The sequence below is a fragment of the Camelus dromedarius genome, unplaced genomic scaffold (genome assembly GCF_036321535.1).
Source record: "Camelus dromedarius isolate mCamDro1 unplaced genomic scaffold, mCamDro1.pat HAP1_SCAFFOLD_37, whole genome shotgun sequence".
Classification (NCBI taxonomy): Eukaryota; Metazoa; Chordata; class Mammalia; order Artiodactyla; family Camelidae; genus Camelus; species Camelus dromedarius.
In genome coordinates this window covers 1,053,697-1,075,375 of record NW_026989785.1, presented here as the reverse complement: position 1 = coordinate 1,075,375, position 21,679 = coordinate 1,053,697, and the positions used below count along the sequence as shown (strand labels likewise).

The following is a 21,679-nucleotide window of genomic DNA, read 5'->3' as shown; positions in this document are numbered from 1 at the left end:
TAAGTAATCTTAATAGTTAAGACTCTTTAAATGCTTACTATTGCTTCAGCACACGTCTGTTTTTCTAAATCCTCACAATCACCCTGTTGGGAAGGTAATATTATATCTCTTTTACAGATGAGGAAATAGAGCCACGTGGAGATGATGCAATTTCCCCAAATGAAGCAACTATTAAGTGAAAGAACTGAAATACTCAAAGAGCCCAAAGACACACAAACTGTATAGCACTGTCTCCAACATGGTCTGTGAAATTAATTGTAATTCATTTCAGAACTTTTACAAACTTGACACATTTCCATTTTTCTTCCAAGCACTTAATGGGTTCAATATTTTTTATGAAACAGGAAAGCTTTCCATTCTCCTTCCTCAAGTTTCTTCGTATTTATCATCTTTTCTGATCATAACTTTAACATTTGCTCATTAAAGAAAATTTGAAAGTACTCAGTAATGGACAGAACTGTTGTCCTGGATCTGTCCCCAGTCTTAGAAGGGGACCCAGATTTTGCTTTAGGATAAATAACCTCCCTTTTGTTTTTAGTCCTGTGATTTCAGCTCGATTAACCCACTCTTTCTGAAGCACCAGAGGTAGATCTCAGTTGGTTTAAGACAAATAATACCCCTCATTGTATTGGCCTCGCACATGATTGGAGAATTGGCAAATAAGCCAGTAAGAGCCACTATTATGTGAGGAGATACGTGCTTGTGCCCATGTGAATGATAAGCTTCCTCTATCAAGAGAGGAAGCTGCCAAAAGAGACCTCTCTTGGTTTGGATGGATGATCTGGGATGCTGAGTGCCTAGAAGCAGCATGCTGAGACATCATTGGACACAGAATGAAGACAGGACAAGACCAGCCCTTGACATCATCTGGGCTACAGTATCTCTCCTTGACTGAAGCCAGACCTCAGATCTGAGGTTTTCATTTACAGGAACCAATAAATCCCATGCATCCCCATTTTTTGGGTGTTGTTTAAACACATTGGAAATTGATTTTGTCACCTACAATGAAAAGAATCCAACTCTGAAAATGAATAAAAAATAAAATAAGAAAAATGCTTCTACCTATAGACATAATTCCTTCAGAAGGGTTCATTGTATATTACAAATCATTTTATATATTAATTTTATTCTCAAGCCTATAGTAAGCATAACATTTTGACATGTCATAAAATATATTCATGGACACACTTTTTCATGGCTGCGTATTGTTCTACTTTGTGAAGGGTTGGAAGAATATTTTGGCTGAGATTTTATATATATATATATATATATATATACATATAAAAGTATGTCTGTGACTTGCATCCATACTGACTTTTCCCTGCCATTTTGAAATACTTCCTGATTAAAAGTTTTTCAAAGCTGAATTAGTGGATTAAAGCATAGGAATATTTTTGACTCTTGATATCAACTGCCAGACTGCTTTCTAAGAAGGCTTGAGGAGTACACCAGAAATTAACACAGCATTGTAAATCAACCATACTTCACAAAAAATATCCAGTAACCTAGGCATGGGATTGGTGATCACTGGCATTTCATCCTCATAAACAGAGCTGTGTCACTTGAGAGGTGGAAAACTACTTCATTTTGATGTGCACTGAGTGAATTACCATTGGAGTGTGACATCTATTTTTTCTTTGTGAATGTGTGTTCCTTTTCTCTGCCTTCTACTCTCCTGAGATTTTTTGATGTTACCTTTGAAGTGATCTGAACTCTCTATGTATTGAAGGAATTAGCCCCTTGTTGGATTTGTAAACAAATAACATCCTCTGGTGTTTTGTTTAAAATTAGGATGCTTCTGATGCATGGAAATCTTTGTATACTTTCCTCAGAAACTTACTGCTCATCTAGAGTTTGTGTAAACATCCATATTTATTTCTAGTTTTTTTCTAATTGTGTTACTTTTTAAATGTTTCTGGAATTTATCACAATATATGGTTCACTGTATGATTTCAATCTTTTCTTTTCCCCCCAAGTAGCTAACGAGTGTTCCATTCACTGAATAACCTTTATTTATCTCCCTGATTTGTAATGCTTTCCATCTCTTATATTAAATTATTATTGATATCAGAGCCCATATCTGGACTTCCTGTCCTATTTTCTAATCTGGCTATTCTTGAACTACTAAAAGTCTAATTATCTTATTAATTATTATATTACTAATATGATTTTATTCACAATAAACCCCAAATCAATTTTATAACTTCTGATATTTTGGAGTTATGATATTTTAATCTAGAATCATGTGATTAAAGCTTCTTTTATATCTTTCAGTAGTTTTTACTTTTATTTTATGATAGTTCCTACTATCCTTTTCTTAGGTTATTCTTAAGACATTTTACCTTGGTTGTTACTCTTGGAAAATTTTAGAAATCTTAATGCCTCCATCTGGTCTCTTAATCAGACCCTGGAGAATCCTAAACCACTGATCTGATTTGAACAAATGAGGTGAAAAGAATTGGGGGAAGCACTGTGAGCAGAAGAGCCTGTGGAACCTCCAGAGTGGCGCCCTGCATTGGCTCAGATGTTCTCTGGAAAAAGTTTTCTCTATGAGACTTCATAGTTCCCAGCTTGATTTTCAGTTTTCTCAGGATTTCACATTAGATTTTAAAAAGTCTGTGACAGGTTCTTACCCAGAAAAAGAGCACTTGCACAAAGGGTTATATGTATACACTTTCCCCGGGTGGTAAATGGAACACGCTCTTCTTCCTAATTAAAAAAACAAGTTAAGTCAATCAAGGGATTACACCAATGAAATGACTTTTCTCCTAACTGGTCAATAAATCCTAAACATAATTTAAAAAAATAATTTTCAGACCTAGCCTCATTATTTGTAATTGCATGGGTTTTTTCCTGTTTTTTTTTCTTTTCTTTTCTGTTAACGATGTCAAACAAACAACAAAATACGTACAGTGTTCATTTTAATACTCTTTTTTGAAAATGCATATGTGAACAGTAAACTGTTTCCCTGCCATTGTCTGAGCTTGGGGATCTGGGTACCTGACGAGGCCAAGCTGTAAAGCTCTACTCCTGAGCTGGCCTTAGATTTCAGAAGTGACGCTAGTGACAGCAGAGTCCGTGCAGGACAGAATGTTTCACAGGTGTCGGCAGCTAACTGGTCTCCACTGTGTGTTCCTTTGTTGAGCTTTATGTGTTTATTGGCAAAAACTATGAAGTTTTAGAGTTTCCATTTTAGAGTTTATATTTATATTTCATTTTTAGAGATGAAATCAGTAAGACTCAAGTTTTACCTGGATAATGAAAGCAGATATAGTATAATAATAGCTGTCACTAAGTACATGGCCTTTCCTCTGTGCCAGGAAGTCTTCCAAGTATATTCTGCACATAAATTCAACCCGTCCTTACCATAGTCATGAGGAAGCAACTCTCTTATTCTGATTTTATAGGAAACTATGGTACAGAGAAATTAAGTTGTCCAAGATCACTCAGGAAGCAAGCTGCTGTGTTCAAATATGAATTTAGGCAACTTCATTTCCAAGCTTTCACTACCACAACGCTGGCCTCTCTAAACAATGGAGCATACTTTCGCAAGTAAAGTAAAATGCTTCAATTAAAAAACTAAACAAAAAAAATTAGGCAATTTTTTAAATAAGGAAGAACAATAAAGTGAAATGAGTTTTCATCTTCAATTTTTCAACAAGCATGTTCTACTGAAAATTTAAACTTATTAGCTGGCAATTTTAAATTTAAAATTGGCAGTTTAAATGACCAAAAAACTTTTCTTCAGTATTTTTTTGTATGCTGCCAATATGATACGTTTTTGTTTTTCAGGACTCAAAAGCATTATGAACATCTAATTTTGTCTAAGTTTCAGCTTTCAACTCTGAATGTACAGTCTTTTACCAACATATGCTTTGACTCCCATCTTCAGTTGTAAACAATGGGAAATATTCATAATGGGGATTATTAGAAGCTTATTACATTGTAAAAGACAAATGTCACATTCTATTGGTAGCTGAACCTCATTTCTTTCCATTTATAAAAAGAAGAGTTTGACCTGCTCCTTCCAGAACTTTTCAGTGCCAACATTCTGTAGATCTGTGATTCAATTTAATAAATCTATAGTTGGAGACATTTTCAGATGCTCCTAGTAAAAGCATTTTCTTTCCAAGAGTTATTCATGCTCACAACCTACTGTCCTGCTGCTGCTGACTGCAAGTACCATTAGCTCTAAATTATCTCAGCTGATGGAAAGAAGCAATAATACAGATGACTCAAAAAATCATCTTTTCATAGCTCTGGAATGTTGATACAAAGATATAGTTTTATTTTTTTAATTTTGCAGCAGGAGTGGCAGCAATAAATTTACATTTCCAATTATGTAAAATGCCTAGCTCAAACACTGCTCAAACACTGATGGCACCTCAACAAATGTTTCCCTGCTTGTTCTACCCTTTCTCTGACTTTAGGATGAGAGCCATGCTGCTTTGTGCACATCCCAACTGGAAGGGGGAGCAGTGACCGCGACTTAGTTAAAGACAAAGGGGCACCTAGTGTACGATGAAAAGGAGGCGGCAATAATGAAGGCACATGTGAAAAAATGGGAGTCAACTATAAAAACCAATGTGTCTTTCCTCCTACATCTATGTCATAGCAGCTAATTTATATTTTGCATCTATTTATTGGTGTTATGAAAGGATACAAGCCAATGCCTCTTTTCTCATACACTTATACCAGACCTTTTCTTTTCCCCCTTTTTACTGTTAATATGAATGAAGGACCTCAGTTCTCTTCTGTGTCCACCATTCCAGGCAGTGCTCCTTCACCTTGGCTGCACATTATAATAACAAGAGGAACTTTAAAAACTTCCCTATGCCAGAATGTACCCCAGGCCACTAAGTACCATCAGAGTTAGCAGTGATCGAATCCAGGCACCAACATTTTTTAAGATCCCTTGGTGATTCCAAAATGCAGCCAAGGCTGACAAGCCCAGAAGTAAACAGACTAAAGTGCATCTAAACAGCGCCCGCTTTTCCTGGGTAATCTCATCTGTCTCCACGTGGGGACACCGCGCCTCCTATTCTGGCTGGACTTGTTCTTCCTGCTCAACCGTGTCCCATTTGTACTCAAGTTCTGCCTGGCGCCGCTTCCAGAACTCCAGAAGTAAGGTGACTAACAGAGAGAGAGAACAGCAGAATGTGGATCTTCAGTGATGACTGATGCTTCAGAAACCTGTACTTAATATTTATTACCCTTAACACTTTGGTAAACGGTTAATAAAATCACATTTATTTATAGGCGATACTAAAGAAAAACATGAGTTAATGCCTTTTTTTTAAGAAAAAAGAAAATGTAGATTATTTATTGAACTTTTGGAAACAGACTAGCTCTCTAGCTCATGAAAAAGGTATTAACGTGATGGTCAGACGCAGGTGACTGTGTCTGATGCTAAAGTACCTGCTACCAGCACATTATGCCCACTAAAAACACAAATATCAGGGGGATGGGTATAGCTCAGTGGTAGAGCACGTGCTAAGCATGTACAAGGTCCTGGGTTCAACCCCAGTACCTCCGTTAAAAAAGAAAATTAAAAAAAGTAAAAGTAACTGCCACAATTTAAAAGCAGTGCACGGTCCACCCTCCAAGCCTTCTCCTCACATCCCTGTCTCTTCTGTCCAAAGGACCTGAGGGTGGGGAAGGGGATAACAATGCTTTAGTAACCCTTGCATTTCTATTTTCCACCACCCCAGTCACACAAAATTAAAATAATATTCTTAAATATGGAAAACTGCCATTTTTCTCAATCTTCGGTAAAGTAATTTTTAGAAATCGTCAATCTGTTTTAAGACTCGTAACTTCAAATAGTAGACAAAAACAACATGAAATGTTTATTGAAAAATGTGGCTTCATGGTAAATCCCCTAAGCCCTTCTTCCAACCAGACTGTTACCTCTAGGCCCTAACTCTAGAGAAATTCCAGAATAACCACTGTTCCCTCCACCATTATACCTGAGTCTCTACCATGCTCTGAGAATAAAGAGAAAAAAGACACAGTCCCTGCTTCTGGGAGCTCCTAGGTGCACAGGACTCATCATGAAATGATGGCTGAGGAGGCGTGTTAAGAGGGCTTGGATAACGTTCAGCAGTGGGTGCTCGGGGCAGAGAGCCGGAACTGTAGCCAAGGCTCTCCCAGAGGAGGGAACCACTGTGGTGAGTTCTGAGATGCCCTAGAAGTGATCAGGTGAATGTATAATGTTAAGGCCATTTCTCCCTGGGGAGCTGCACATGCAAAGGAGGGAGGCCAAAGAGAGCCAGGTCACTTCCAGGAACTGCAAATAGTCTAGAAGTGAGCACAGGGTGTGGGAGGCAGGTGAGGCAACCAGGTGGAGAGATCACAGGTGCACATCACACAGGACTCTGTGTGCCTCCAAGGTAGAGGAGACATGCAAAGTGATCTAGAAAGAAAAAAGATAGAGGCAGGGAGAACTATTGGCAGGTTCATGTGAAGGCCTGCTGAGGCCCCGCCAGGAGGAGAGAGAAGAAAACATTTCAGCAGGTGGACGGATTGGCCACAGATGTGATGGAAGGGCAGGAAGAGGTCAAACATGCCGGCCAGCTTTCTGGCTTTGGCAGTGTCCTAAATTATAGTGCCATTTCCTAAAACAAGAAGGGCAGGAAGAGGAGCAAGTCATGAGAGGAGACAACTGATTCAGTTCTGGCTGGGTGCCTGTGGGCTCCAGGAGAGATGTCCAGTAGGCAAATAAAAGTCTAGAAATCGGGAGAAAGTTCTAGGCTGAGCCAAGTAGTTTTCCTGCTTCAAGAGGCTAATGGGTGTGAGTGGACAAGCTCACGAGAAGAGATGTAGAGGGGTAGCTCTCACCGTCCTGCACATGGGAAGCATCTGGGAGCCTTTAAAACATAGTGCGCCCCAGCCTGGTGTGGGGCCTTTGTACTGTTTATTGTTTTTTAAATACTTTCCTTTTTTGGGGGAGTAGTTAGCTTTATTTATTTTAATGGAGGTACTTGGAATTGAACCCAGGACCTCTTGCATGCTAAGCAAGTGCTCAGCCACTGAGCCATACCCTCCCCACCTTTTTTGTGTTTTTAGACATTAGCTCTACTGAGCAGTCAGGGTTGAGGATCAACCTGTAGAGAGCAGAGAGCCTTGGGGTAGAGATCAAGGAGAAGCTTCCCAGAGCCCTGCAGACCCCAGCAGGGGCAGCCGGAGATGCAGGGAGCCTCGGATGGGCTGTGAGGAACGTGAACTCAACACTCCCCAATGACAAACATGTTTCAAGCACCCACTTCCCAGCAGTGTTTCTTCTGAGTTTACTACTTTTCCAGTAATACTGGGTGAGAATAGAAATAATCTGGACACAGGGATCAAATTCAAATGCTGGTTCTGACCATTCTTAGCTGCGTGATTACTGATTAAAAGGTTACCGGTCTGCCACGTGTAAACTGGGGGACCTAGAACCGTGCTAGTGGGCTGCTGTGAGCGTAATGAAATGACAACTATAAAGGCACTCCTGACTCTCAGAGGTAATTGCTACTATTGTCCCCATTTGGGACACCAAGAAACAGAGTCACAGAAAGCTTCAAACATTTGCCCAAGATGAAGGTTAGGGTCAGGAATCAAGCCAATGACTTCGTGGATCCAGAGCCCAGGATCTTCTTACGAATAACACGGCACTGCCCAGGTTCCCTGCTCCAAAACCCGCCTCCCTTTGGCTCAGTTCCATGGGGCCTGCACTGCAAAGATGTCGTCACTGCCTGCCTGCCCGCCCGGTGTCTGACCCCGGCACTGCTCCCTCCATCTCACACACCGCTTCCTTGGGCACACCAACCCTCACGAGGCCATTGCTGTGGGTACTCGGATGTTTACACGGAAACGCAGGTGGCAGCCCAGCTTTTTGCTATAGATGCTGCTGTCAATGGAGGCAAAGAGCTCACAGTTGGTTGCGGAGGCCACTTCTGGTATCCTCCTTGGCTGGAGAGCTGGATGGAATCCAGTTTCCCTCTGCAACTTAGACATCCAGCATGAGAGTTATGTAAGGCCATCTGGCCTCTCAACATAGAAATGATGCCCCCGCAGTCGTACTTAACATTGCAATTTCCTGGCTCCACCAGGGAGCAGAGGCCATGGCCTGTTGTCCACCAAGTTTTGTTTCCTTGCACAACAGCTACAAAGGGGTGAGTTAACACCAGACCAGAAAATCTACAAAGCCCTCGTGTACTATTTCCTGACACTTGCAGGTCACCGAAATACCCCAGATCCTCCAAGTAAACAACTAGAAAGAGGAACTGAGCTGGCTCGTCTGTCAGATCCCTGATGGCAGGACGGATTTGTCCTCTCCTGCTCTCGGGATCATCCGTTCTCCTTCTGTGTGCCCTTCCCCGATTGAAGGAGACTGTTCTTTGTTTATGGGCTATGGAGTATTTGTGGCTGTCTGACGAGAACCTTCAAAACTAGAGCTCTTGGTGAGAATGGAAGCATGGCACCCACGTCTCATGAGCTCAGCTAACGAACAGCCTCATCTAGCCAAGACTGTGGCCAAAACCAGGGGTCCACGCTGTGGAGTGTTGGGTCTGGAGAGCAATGCCTCCACCACTGAGAAGCTGCCCCACCACTTCTGCCCTTGTCCCCATCCAGGGGGAGGTGATGCATCCATGGGGTGAAAGCCTCGAGGGCACTAGGTGACTGTGGACCAAGCTGTGACTGGCTGGTCCTGCCCCCCAAGTGACCCATGTTATCCTCACATGCAGAAAATCCCCAAAGAGACCCCTGCTTGAGGGAATGGGTCACCTATAAGCCAACTGTCCTCGGGCCGCCTAAGAAGCAACACAGTATACACAGTGAGCCACCCACTCACTACAGTATCCAAGGCTCACAGTTCCCTCATGTGACACCATGTACCCCCAGCAAAAAGAAGACCCTTACTTTGTAATTGACTTGAGAATTCTACTGCCAACACTGCCTTCCACCTTCCACTTATGAAGTTCTTTCCACTGTGTCCCCTGCTCTGCAATTGTGCAATCAGTCCAGAGCTCCCTCATGAGACAGGAAGGAAGGCGCCGGGCAAATCCAATAAAGGAATGGCACAGCCTTTAGCACCAAGATGGTGGAAAAGTCAACTCCCAGTAGATCTTGAGCTTCAATACACACTCACCGAAATACAGCAGGATGCTAAATGGCACTCCCACAGGTCCCAGGACAGGTTCAAGGCTGACCATAAAATGTCAAAGGGTGAGTGGTGGCCCAATTTCTGGGAATCCCAACACCTTTCCCAAAGCAGTTGGAATATTCCTCCCACTTATTAGCATATGAAGATACTGAGTGCATAAAATCTAACAATCCCACACCTCGTGGTTGCTCTCTCTGCTGAGAGAGACAGCCCACACACTGTGGAGTGTGTATCTACTTTTACTTTAAACTGGAGCACCCAACCCCCACGCCTCATGGCCTTTCTGTTGCCTTCTGAAACAGCCCACTCTGTCTATGGTGTATATATCTCTCTGAATAAATCTACTTTTACTGAACTGTGGCTCTCGAATTCGTTGCTGGGCAAACCAAGGACCCACACTTGGTGAGGTGCATCCCAGGGACCCAAATACGACCTGGGATATGGCCATCCTCTCCCCCACATTTTCCTGTATCATACATTCCTTCCCAAAGTATCTCACCTTGTGCACTCCAAAATAGACAGCACTTATGTGTCCTGACCAGGATCTGCTCCTGCGTGTATCATTTCTTATTTCCACTAGAACATCAACTTCAGGAGGACAGGGATTTGGTTCTGTTCACAAAGGAAGCACCAGCACATCACAGGTGCTGGAGAAGTATTAGCTGAATGAATGAGCTGTGGGAAGTCCTGGGATTTCCACCTGGAACTCCTAGCCTCTTGGGTCCCAGCTGACTACAGGTGCTCCCTGCTACTCATGGCTGACCTCTTGCCACCACTCTCTGCTCTGCCATCACCTGAGCTGGGATGAGCTGAGATGGGCACACACCCCGGAGAGCATGGCGCATGGTTCATGCCGTTGCAACACTCGCCCCTTGACTGTTAGAGGTTACTTAGGATGGAAAAACTGAAGGCAGCACCATGTGCACCGCCCTACCCCACAACTCACTTGAAGCACCAGGACTGCACACAGGGGAAACGCTGGCCCTTTGCAACCTAAGGAGAGGGACTATGGGTGAGAAGAGGGTCTCTGTCAACTAACAGTCTCTTTACAAGCCCAGTCTTAGGAAAGCTCTTTAAAGATACTTTTTGTATCTTCCTTGTGTTTCTGTAATCCCTCTAGATTTTGTCATTTTAATCTACACATCAGAAATACAGATATTCTTGAAATCTCTATTGATTTTCAATGAAGAAAATCCTCAATTTCCTACACTGCTAAGAAAATTACTGCATTTTATTTAAAAAAAGCAGCTTCCTTTCATGACTTCCTATCTTCAAACACCTAATTTCACAAGAATCAGTGAAGCAGGACATGAAAATCATGCTGTGCTTTATCACCTACAGGTGGGCAGGGATGAAATGAATGAGTACTGATCTCATGAGACGGGAAGGCTGGGGCTGTATTATTCCAGCTACAGATGGAAGGGTCCGTATCTGTGAGGGTGAGGAAGGACCAAGGATGAGAAACCAACATTTTCTAACCCATTTCTCTTTTTCAGAGTCCCAGACAAAGCAGTGTGATTGTATCAACTAAAACAAGAACATCTGCACCCTTCTAAATGCACGCTACAACTTTACTACTACACACGGCACTCTGTCACTGACCTAAAGGCTGATGACAGCCAAGAAATTTGCAGGGATCTTATTCTGTGCTCATCCCTTTTTGTCTTTGGAACCTCAGGATATTTGCCTCCTCTCCCTGAGTGTCATTTTCCTCATCCTTCAAATGGGAGTGTAACAGTCATTCATTTGCTCAGGGTCTATTCGACAACTGGAGACGGCTTATGAAAACAACAACAACAAAAAAAGCAAAACAGCAATTCTGATCTGTGCTGTCTTCCTCCTCCTCCCTGAACATGAATGGCATCTTTCACTGAATCCCGAACTTAAGGAGTAGTTCTGATGAGGAAGTCACAGGACTGCTGTGTAACAGAGAAATGACCTGGTGAAAAAGAATGAGTTGCCAGCAAATCCTCAAAACCCATAAGGGTGCAAACCCTGGGAGCTACAGGCATGGGTGGGGGTTCCTTGGTTCCCCATTTCACAAATGGGGAGAACTTTGCAGGGTCCATGAAAGACACAGATAGCCCAGTAAAACCACACCATGTTTTGGAGTACACCAGGGCCACGTCGCTGCTGACCTGTACTTCTTTGTGTCCCAGAGCAAGAGCCCTGGGCAGGGGTGACTGTGTTTGAGGCTGGAAAAGAACTTTCTGTTCTGTCTCTATTGCTTTATCTCTTCCTGCAATAAAACAACTGGTAGGACTCTGGTGGGGAGCAATATACCCACATTCTCTGGCAAACCACACACCAGGCAGCTCTAGCTGATCTGAGAGAGGACTCTTCAATGAACATATATACACCAAAGTCAGGCAGAAGGCTGCCTGTGACCTTGGGAATCCAAGCCAGCTTGTCCTCTTAATCAGGATATTCGACATCTAAAGAAAGTGTGCACCAGATGAAGACGATGCATTAGACAGCGTTGGTGGATATGGCCAGCAGTATCTAAGGACAAGTCATGCTCTGGCAGATGGGAGCATTTTGGTTGCTTTCAGAGTTTGCTACTGAAGGGCTGGGACATTTCATTGGGCCTTGAAACTCCAGACCTCTTTACTCACAAAGGCAGACAAGTTAGGTGAGCCAGCTCAGCCTTTATTCCAACTTCCTAACCAAAATGCTATGAGGTTGAAAATATATTTCTCTGACTCTTCTGCAGCAAGGGTTCCAGATGTGGCTTTAAAAATGCCCATCAGAGATTGAAATTTGCAAATATTAACTACTATATATAAAAATAGCTAAAAAAACTAAATTTCTTCTGTATAGCACAGGGAACTATATTTAATATCTTGTAATAACTTTTAATGAAAAATAATATGGAAAGGAATTCATACATATATATGTGTATATGAATGACCAGAACATTGTGCTGTACATCAGAAATTGACACATTGTAACTGACTATACTTCAATTAAAATATATATATATGTATATATATATATATAATGCCCATCAGCAGCATCTGAGTGTCACTGAAAGCAGAAACCCAGATGAGTAGAGGCAGAGGTGGTTGGAGGAGCTACGTTATTTTGCTGGGATGGATGCAGCTGGCATGGCAGAGATCTAGAAGGAATGCTCACAACAGCCACTTACTGATCTGCAAGTGAGTTAGGGTAATAGCTTCCTGAAATCCTCCCCACCCCTCCTGATGAGCCAGGTGTCTGGCGTTTCTCTGGAAATCACTAGGCACAGCCTGGGACTCAAAGGTAAAAATTAAAAACTGCAGTCAGGCAGTGAAGAGACTGGCAGGACGTGTTGGACAAAAGTAGGTCAGAATCAACAAAGAATGAGGAGGGGATACAACGTGTGCTGAGGACCCTGACTACAGTGGTGGATTGTCTGTGTTAAGGACTCTGAGTTAGTATGAGTAGATGGATTGGTGTGGACTAAAATGGTGGCCATTGTTCAGATAAATATGTGATTTGGACTATATTTATTAAAGGAGGGCTTTTTTTCCCCCTTCAACGTTGATCATTTCTAGGGAGCAGAAAAATACTCTGCCATACAACATCTAAGTGCAAAAGAGATGCTACGGGATGGTGGTGGTGTGAAAAATTTCAGTTCTGCAGTTCCAAGGTTTCCTTAATGAGGTTCACAGCAGTTGGTACTTAAAATAAAATAAGGTACTTATAATAAAGACATCATCATATGTACATATCCTTAAAGATACACATACGGTGCTATACGTGGGCCTGAAATGTGTTCTGCATTCTAAAATCCGATGAAATAAAATCAGTAGCTCAATATGCCTGTTGGCTCTATAAACATGATGTAGCTAATGATCACAGAAAACAAGATCAGCTAGTAAATTTGAAATTTGTCTTTTCCAGTGTCAAAGATAATATTTTTTGCTTTACTTAAAAAGCATTTTTTTAATTAGGACTGTCAGTGTCCATTGGTATATGGGGTTCAGTAGATGTGTTCAGATATTCTAGACAGTGAATCAGAGCAAAGACTGAGGTTTAGACAGTAGTTAAATGCCTCACCCTTGTAATCAGCATCCACATATTGCTATTCTGAATATCCTTAAAACTGAGAACTTCATTAAAGCAACTAAAAGAAAGGGAAAAATTAGCCACAGACTATTGGAAGATTTGTAACGTGTAAAAATGACAAAGGGCTATTCATGAGCATATTCTTAAAAACCCCTACAATTTAATAAGTAAAACAACAAATGGACAACAGGTTGCACACTGATCCCTTTAGGAGAAGCCATGAAGATGAACTCTTATGTGAATGCGGCTGGAGCTGTAGAATTAGTTACTCTTGCAAGTAACTCAGTTAAAAACAAATGCAAATGGGATACACTTCTACAATATCTGTGTAAAAATCTTGGAAAATTTACTCCTCTGTTAAGCAATGACAATGGCAAAATTTGTCAAAATTAACCTCTGCAGAACTCTGGAAATTTAACCAAGGCTTCCAGCAATCCGGGGAGTGTTTATTTGAGAAAAAATAACAGCTAAATCTCCATAAAGATAATCAGTTTTGTCATATTGTAACTTGATCTACCACATCCGAGAATCCTCACCTAAATGGTGGCCTTTAAAAGCAACAGTCTCACAATCAAGGAAGGGGCAGAAGTGATTTGAAGTTACCCAAAAAATCCGCCCCCTGAGAGCTGTCACTATTTCACCTATCTCAAACTCATGCTGTGCAAACAGCCTGTCCCCAGAGTGTTTGTGGAAAACAATCAGCAGTGAGTAACATTACAACTGCCTGAGGCAGTGGTACCAGTACAGGCTAACTAGATGCTGACTAGGAAACTTAGAAGGCAAAATTGAGTATTGAGACTTTCTGGGGGTGGAGGTAGGGTTAAATAGCTCCAAAAAATTCTGAGAATTGTAGAAGGCCGTACACATGTGTGGCATATGGCAAGGAAAGATCTGAGAAAATCTTAAGCCTTCAACTCTGGCTGAACTTGAGGTTCTGCATAAGCAAGAACTAAAGGCTACAAAATAGCTGCAGACTGCCTGCCGGTGCTGAGGGCATCCGTCAGCATGCAGGCACACAGCCACCTGGCAACAGCTCAAACGATTGGCTCCAGGCATTGAAAGAAATCACTGTCCAATCATTATTACAGTGACGACAACTAGGCTTTCTGCACACATACAGATCTCATGGCCATGCATGATAAAGAATACAGACTTTACAGAATTTGTTCAGGAAAGTAACTACATAAATAGCTGCAGCAGCAATGACAATGGAAGCAACGATAAACCCTGGAGATGAGGAAAATCTGGCTTTCAGTTCTGCCATATTGTAATATTTTATATGTCCAGTTTTCAACAGAAAATTACAAGATGTACAAAGAAACAGAAAAGTTTGGCCATAACACAGGGGAAAAAGTAGTCAATAGAAACTCCCTGAGGAAACGCAGACACTGGACTTACTAGACAAAGACTGAAATAAGGAATTACACATATGATCAAAGAGCTAAACGAAACCATGCCTAAAGAATTTAAGTATGTGAACATCTCATTGTACAGAGAATATCAATAGATAAAATTTATATTAAAAACCAACTGGACATTCTAGAGATACAAAAATAATGACTACAATGAAAAATTCAATACGAGATTTCTCTGTAGATATGAAATTGTTGAAGAAAAAGTCAGTTAACTTAAAACTACTGAGATTATCCAGTCTGTGGAACAGAAAGGAAAAGGAATGAAAAAAAATGAACACTGTGTCAGAGATAGGTTGGACACCATCAACAATACCAATACACACATAATTTGAGAGCCAGAAAGGAGAGAAAAGAAGGGGTAGAAAAAATATATAAAGAAATAATGGCTGAAAACTTCCCAAATTTGATGAAAACATTAATTTGTACATCCCAGCAGCTCAACAAACTCCACGTGGTATAAATGTAGAGACATCGAAAATAGGCACAACAGACTCAGTGTGTCAAAAGAGAAGAACAAATAATCTTGACAGCAGAAAGAGAAAAGAGGCTCAACATATTCAAGGCTCCTCAGTAAGACAGTTGATTTCTCATCAAAAACCATGGAGACCAGAAGGCAGTGGGAAGGTATCGTCAAAGTGATAAAAGGAAAAGACTGTCACCAAGTATTTTATAGCCAGCAAAATGATTCTTCAAAAAAATTAAAGGAGAAATTAAGACACTCCTATAAAAACAAAATCTGAAAGAATCCATTGCTAGCAGGCCTGTTTTACAAGAAATATTAAGGATAGTCCAGCAGCTGTAAATGAAAGGACACTCACCTGAAAAATAAAGAGCACTGGTAGAGGTAACTACATGAGCAAAAAAATAAAACAGTATAAATACAGTATTACATGTAAGTGTTTTCTTCTAATTGATGTAAAGGACAACTGCATAAAACAATACTTATGAAACTGTGTAGATGCACTTATAAATGCATAAAGGTGTAATTTGTATGACAGTGACAGCATGAGGAGGGGGAGGGAAAAGATTGATACCAAAGCAAAGATTTTGTGTACTATTGAAATTAAGTTGGCATTCATGTGAACTAGATTGCTTTAAAACAAGATGTTAATAGTAATCTCCAGGGCAATGGAGGAGAATGAGGAGGAGGAAGAGGAGGAGGAGAAGAAAAAGATAAAATAAACAACAAATTAAAATGCCACACTTGAAAATGCCTATTTTGTACAAAAAAGTGTAGTAATAGAGCATTGGGGAAATAAAAAGACATATAGAAAGCAGATAGCAGATGTAACTTCAACCTGATAAGAAATTACATTAATGTAAATGAATTAAATATTCTAATCAAAATAGTAAAGGCAGAAATAAATGGAATAGAGAATAGATGAAGAATAGAGAATAATCAACAAAAAGAAAAGTTGGTTCTTTGAAAAGATCAAGAAAACTGACAAATTTTTAGCTAGTACTGAAGAAAAAAAGAGAGAAGATTCAAATTACTAAGATGAGAAATGAAAGGAAGGATGTCATTACTGCCCTTACAAAAATAACAAGGAATATAAGGGAATACCATGAATACTTGTATAGCCAATAAATGAGATAATCTAGATGAAATGGATAAATTCCTTGAAGGATATAAGTGACTAAATCTAATTCAAGGAGAGATAGAAAACTCAAATAATCCTACAATAAGTAGTGACTGAAACAGTAATCCAAAACATTCCCACAAGGAAATGCTAGGCCAGTATGGCTTTGCTGGTGAATTCCATCAACTACTTAAAGAAAAAACAAAAACAAAAAACAAACAAACAAAAAAATGCTTCACAAACTCGTCTAAAAATAAAGAGGTGGGCACACTTCCCAATTCATTCAATGACACGAGTATCACACTGATACCAAAACCAGACAAAGGCATCACAAGAAAACTAAAGACTATCTCTTATGGATATAAATGTAAAAGTCCTCAACAGAATACAAGCAAATCCAATCCAGTAACATATATAATAGACCACAATTCAGTGGAATGTATCCAGGTATGCAAAGGCATTTCAACATACAAAAGTCAATTCATGTAATATGCCATATTAATAGAATAATAGATAAAAACTAGGAATAGAAGAGAACTTCCTCAACTTGACAGAGAACATCTATGAAAAACCTGGAGCAAAGATCATACATAATGGTGAAAGACTGAATTATTTCCTCCCAAAATCGACATTGTACTAGAGGTTCTAGTCAAAGCAAACAGACAAAGAAAATAAAGCCTCTAGATTAGAAAGAAAGAAATAAAACTATTTCAATTCCAGATGAGATGATATTATACATTGAATTCACAAGGAATCCACAAAGAAAAAAAAGAGAGAGAGAGAAAAAAAAACTATTAGAATTAACAACATAGTTTTACCAACATTGTAAGACACAAATCAATATATAAAAAAGTAATTATATTTCTATACAACAGCAGTGAATAATCTAAAAATAAAATGAAGGAAACATTTTCATTTACAATAGCATCAAAAAGAATAAAATACTTAGGAATATTAAGAAAAATATGTGGAATACTGAGAAAAATGTCTGAAACTTGTAAATTGAAAACTAAAATACTACTGATAGAAGTTAAAAATGACCTAAAATAAATGGAAAGCTCTTCTGTGTTCATGGATCGGAAGCCTTATTATTGTTAGGAAGGCATTTGTCCTCAAAATGACATATAGATTCAGTGCAACTCTGGCTTTTTGGGAGAAATGAACAAGCTGATCCTAAAACTAATATGGAAATGCAAGATACCCAGAATAGTCAAAACAATCTTGAAAAAGAACAAAGTTTTGAAGTTTCCAAATTCAAAACTCAGTAACAAAATGGTAATCCATACAGTGTGGTACTTGCATAAAGGACAGACAAATAGATTGAGAGAAAAGAACTGAGAGTCCATAAACAAACTCTTACACGTAGCCAGTTAATTTTTCATAAAGGTTCCATGGCAATCCAATGGGGAAAAAGTAATCTTTACAAAAATGATGCTGGGACACCTGAACATACACCTGGAAAGAAAGAAAACTGAACTTTTACCTTAACACCATTTATTAAATTTAACTCAAAATAAATCACAGACCTGAAACTATAAATCTTTTAGATAATGAACAATGAGAAAATCTTCAGGATTTTGAAGTACAAATACTTCTAAGATATGACAGCAAAAGCAAAAACAACAAAAGAAAAAAAATCAAGTAAACTGGACTTCAGTAAAATTAAACACTTCTGTGCTTCAAAGGGCTTCATCAAGAAAGTAAGAAGACAATCCACAGAATGGGTGAAAATATTTCCAATATTTTCCCTGATAAGGGAATTTTTATCCAGAATAGACAAAGGAGACTTAACACATGACAATACAAAGACAAATACAATTAAAATTGGCAAAGAATTTGAATAGATGTTTCTCCAAAGAAGACATATGAATGGGAAATAAGCACATAAAAAGATGTTCAACATCAGTAGGCATTAGGGAAACTGAAATCAAAAGCACAATGACATGCCACTTCATACCAAATAGGATGACAAATATATATGATATATGATATATAAATATGTATCTATAAACCCAGTAATAAAAAGTGTTGATGAGGATGTGGAGAAACTGGACTCCTCATACATTACTACTGGAAATATAAAATGGTGCAGTCACTTTAAAAACTACTTTAGCAATTCCTCAAAATGTTAAAAGTAGAATACATCCCAGCAATTCCATTTTTTGATATATCCTGAGAAGAACTGAAAATATGTGTTCACACAAAAACTTGTCCATGAGCATTTACAGCAGAATTATTCATCATCAACTGATGGATGGATAAGCAAAGTGGTGTATTTATAACAATGGCATATTATTTGAACACAAAAAGGACTTTGGGTACTGATATATGCTACACCATGGATGAGCCTTGACAACGTCACACTAAATGAAAGACGACAATCAAAAAAGGCAGCATACTGTATGGTTCTACTTATATGAAATGCCCAGAACAGGCAAATCCGTAGAGACAGAAAGTAGAGTGGTGGCTGCTGGGGTCTAAGGGAATGGAAGTTTAGGGAGTGACTTACTAAAGGGTACTGGTTCCTTTTGGGAGTGATGACTACAAAACCCTGAAATGTACTTAAAACCCTAATGCACAATTTCAAAGGCTGCATTTTATGGTTTGTGAATTATATCTCCATAAAGCTGTTACTTTTGAAGCTGAGCCCACATATGGAGCAACTGGCCCAGCACTGACTGCAGCATCTGGACGGGGAGTGACCCACCCACTCACCACAAAGGAGAGGATCACCTGACCCAGTGTTGGAGGGGTGCAATCTTCTTGCCGACAGACACTGTGAGCAGAACAGACAAGGGGGCAAACAGAGCAAGGTGAGTTTGTGAAACAGGGCGAAGACACAAAGGCCTCTCAATAAAACCATTAAGAGCACAGTCTCTAGGAGAACACATCTTTGTTTTTAAAATCTTTTTATATCTGTTTTATTCCTATTACATTTTTAATCTTTATTTTTAAACAGTTCTATATGTTTACAATTCTCATTTCATTTTTAATTCTCTTGGTTTTGATCTGTTATTTATTAGTCACAGGTTTCAAATATTGTATTTTGAATTTTCTCTTCTTTTTATTAAGATTCTTAAAAGATATCTCAACTCGATTCCTATTCTGCTTCAACTTGCTCTTCTATTATTGATTATACAGTGTTTTCAAACCTTCTTTTCCTCCATTCTTTTAAAATTCTCTCTCTCTCTAAGTATTATTCCCACATAGGCTTTAGATAGATAAATAAATAGATAAATAAACTCCTTTAAGGACCACAATAGATAACTGATACTCCTTAAGCCACAGGGCCAGAGAGATATGAGCAGAATGAAGAAGCAGAGGAAGTCCTGCCAATTAAAATAGCAAGAGAAATCCCCTCAAAGAACGATCAATAAAATAGACATTGATGGCCTACTAGATCAAGATTTCAAAAAAGAAGTGATCAAATTACTGAAGGAACTAAAAGAGATAGTCTTTAGAGACATAAAATATATCAAAAACAAAATAGAAGCTATAAAGAAGAGCCAAGTAGAATTGGTAAATTCATTGGCTGAAATGAGATCTGACCTAAAGGCTGTACAAAGCAGGCTAGATAATGCAGCAGAACGAATAAGTGACCTAGAAGACAGGACAACAGAAAGCACCCAATCAGAACAGCTGAGAGAAAAACAAATATAAAACAATGAAAACAATATAAGGAACCTATGGGATAATATAAAGCATGCCAATCTATGCATAATAGGGGTTCCAGAAGGGGAAGAAAGAACAAAGGGGATGGAAGAGGTAATTAAAGAAATCATGACTGAAAACTTCCCAAACCTAAAGAAGGAATCAAACACCCAAGCACAGGAGGCTCAGAGGGTCCCAAACAGGAAGAGCCCAAAGAGAAACACGCCAAGATATATCATAAATCAAGATGGCCAGACTGAAGGATAAAGAAATGATCCTAAAGGCAGCAAGAGAAAAACAAAGAGTGAGTTACAAGAGAAGGCTCTCAGCTGATTTCTCTACAGAAACACTACAGGCCAGAAGGGAGTGGCAAGATATATTCAAAGTCCTGAATGAAAAAAAAAAGATGCAGCCTAGGATACTTGCTCCAGCAAGGCTATCCTTTAGAATAGAAGGAGAGAGAAAGAATTTCACAGAGAAGCAAATACTAAAAGAATTTAGCAACACTAAACCCATGCTAAAAGAAATATTGAAAGGTCTACTCTAAATAGAAAAGAAGCAGGATGCTACAGAAATGAGAATTCATGACTGTGAGAGTATTTTTCCTTTCTTTTTTTTTTTTTAAATCTTGTTCTCAGTAGGATGGGTTTGAGATTACATTAATATCTGTTTAGTACACACAGTTACAGTAATTGGTTAACAGACTTACAAAAAAGTGTAATCACAAGCCAAAATCTTACAAGTGAGTCACAAAAACTAAATACAATACAAAGGAAAATTACCATACCACAAAAGGAAGAAGAAAGGAACCAAGAAGAAATACAAAATCAACTGCAAAAATAAGTTCAAAATAGCAATAAACTCTCATCTATCATTAATTACTGTAAATGTTAATGGTCTAAATGCTCCAGTCAAAGACAGAGTAGCAGACTGGATAATAAAACAAGAACCTTCAATACACTGCATACAAGAGACACACTTTAGGGAGAAGGACACATATAGATTGGGAGTGAATGGACGGAAAAGGATATTCCATGCAAATGGAAATGCCATAAAAGCAGGTGTAGCAGTATTGATTTCAGACAAAATAGACTTTAAAACAAGTGCCATAAAGAAAGATAAATAAAGACATTTTATAATGATTAAAGGATCAATACAAGATGAAGATATTACAATCATTAATATATATGCACCCAACATGAGCACCTAAGTACATTAAACAACTACTAACAGAGATAAAGGGGGAAATTGATGGGAATACAATCATTGTCAGAAATTTTAACACCACATTAACATCACTAGACAGATCTTCCAGACAGAAAATAAATAAGGCAACAGAGAAATTAAATGATACAAGAGAATAATTGGATTTAGTGGATATTTTCAGAGCATTACAATCCCCCATAACAGAATAAACAATCTCTTAAAATATGTGTGGAACATTTTCTAGGATTGATCATGTACTTAGTCACAAAAGAAGCCTCAACAATTTTAAGAAGATAGAAATTATCTCAAGCATCTTTACTGACCACAATGCCATGGAAACTAGAAATCAACTTCAGAGAAACAAAGGAGAAAGAAAGGAAAGCATTGAGATTAAACAACATGCTATTAGAAAACCATTGGGTCAATGATGTAATCAAAGTTGAAATTAAAAAATACCTTGAGACAAATGAAAATGAAAACACAACCACACAAAACATATGGGACACAGCAAAAGCAGTGCTAAGAGGAAAGTTTAGGGTAATGCAGGCCTTCCTCCAGAAAGAAGAACAATACCAAATAAACAATCTAACCCACCAGCTGAAAGAACTAGAAACAGAAGAGCAAAAACACAC

General features: G+C 39.1%; 1 long non-coding RNA gene across 2 annotated transcripts in view; it reads right to left on the bottom strand.

Moving 5' to 3' along the window:
* Positions 1-21,679, bottom strand: part of LOC135320653 (uncharacterized) — a 39,913-nt gene that overhangs the window by 7,433 nt on the left and 10,801 nt on the right. Inside the window, exon 4 of one of the 2 annotated variants that reach the window (XR_010379909.1) lies at positions 2,634-2,709. The exons of the other annotated variant lie outside the window; for it this stretch is intronic. This is a non-coding gene — a long non-coding RNA (uncharacterized LOC135320653). The remainder of the gene's footprint in view (positions 1-2,633; positions 2,710-21,679) is intronic. 2 annotated transcript variants of the gene reach the window in all.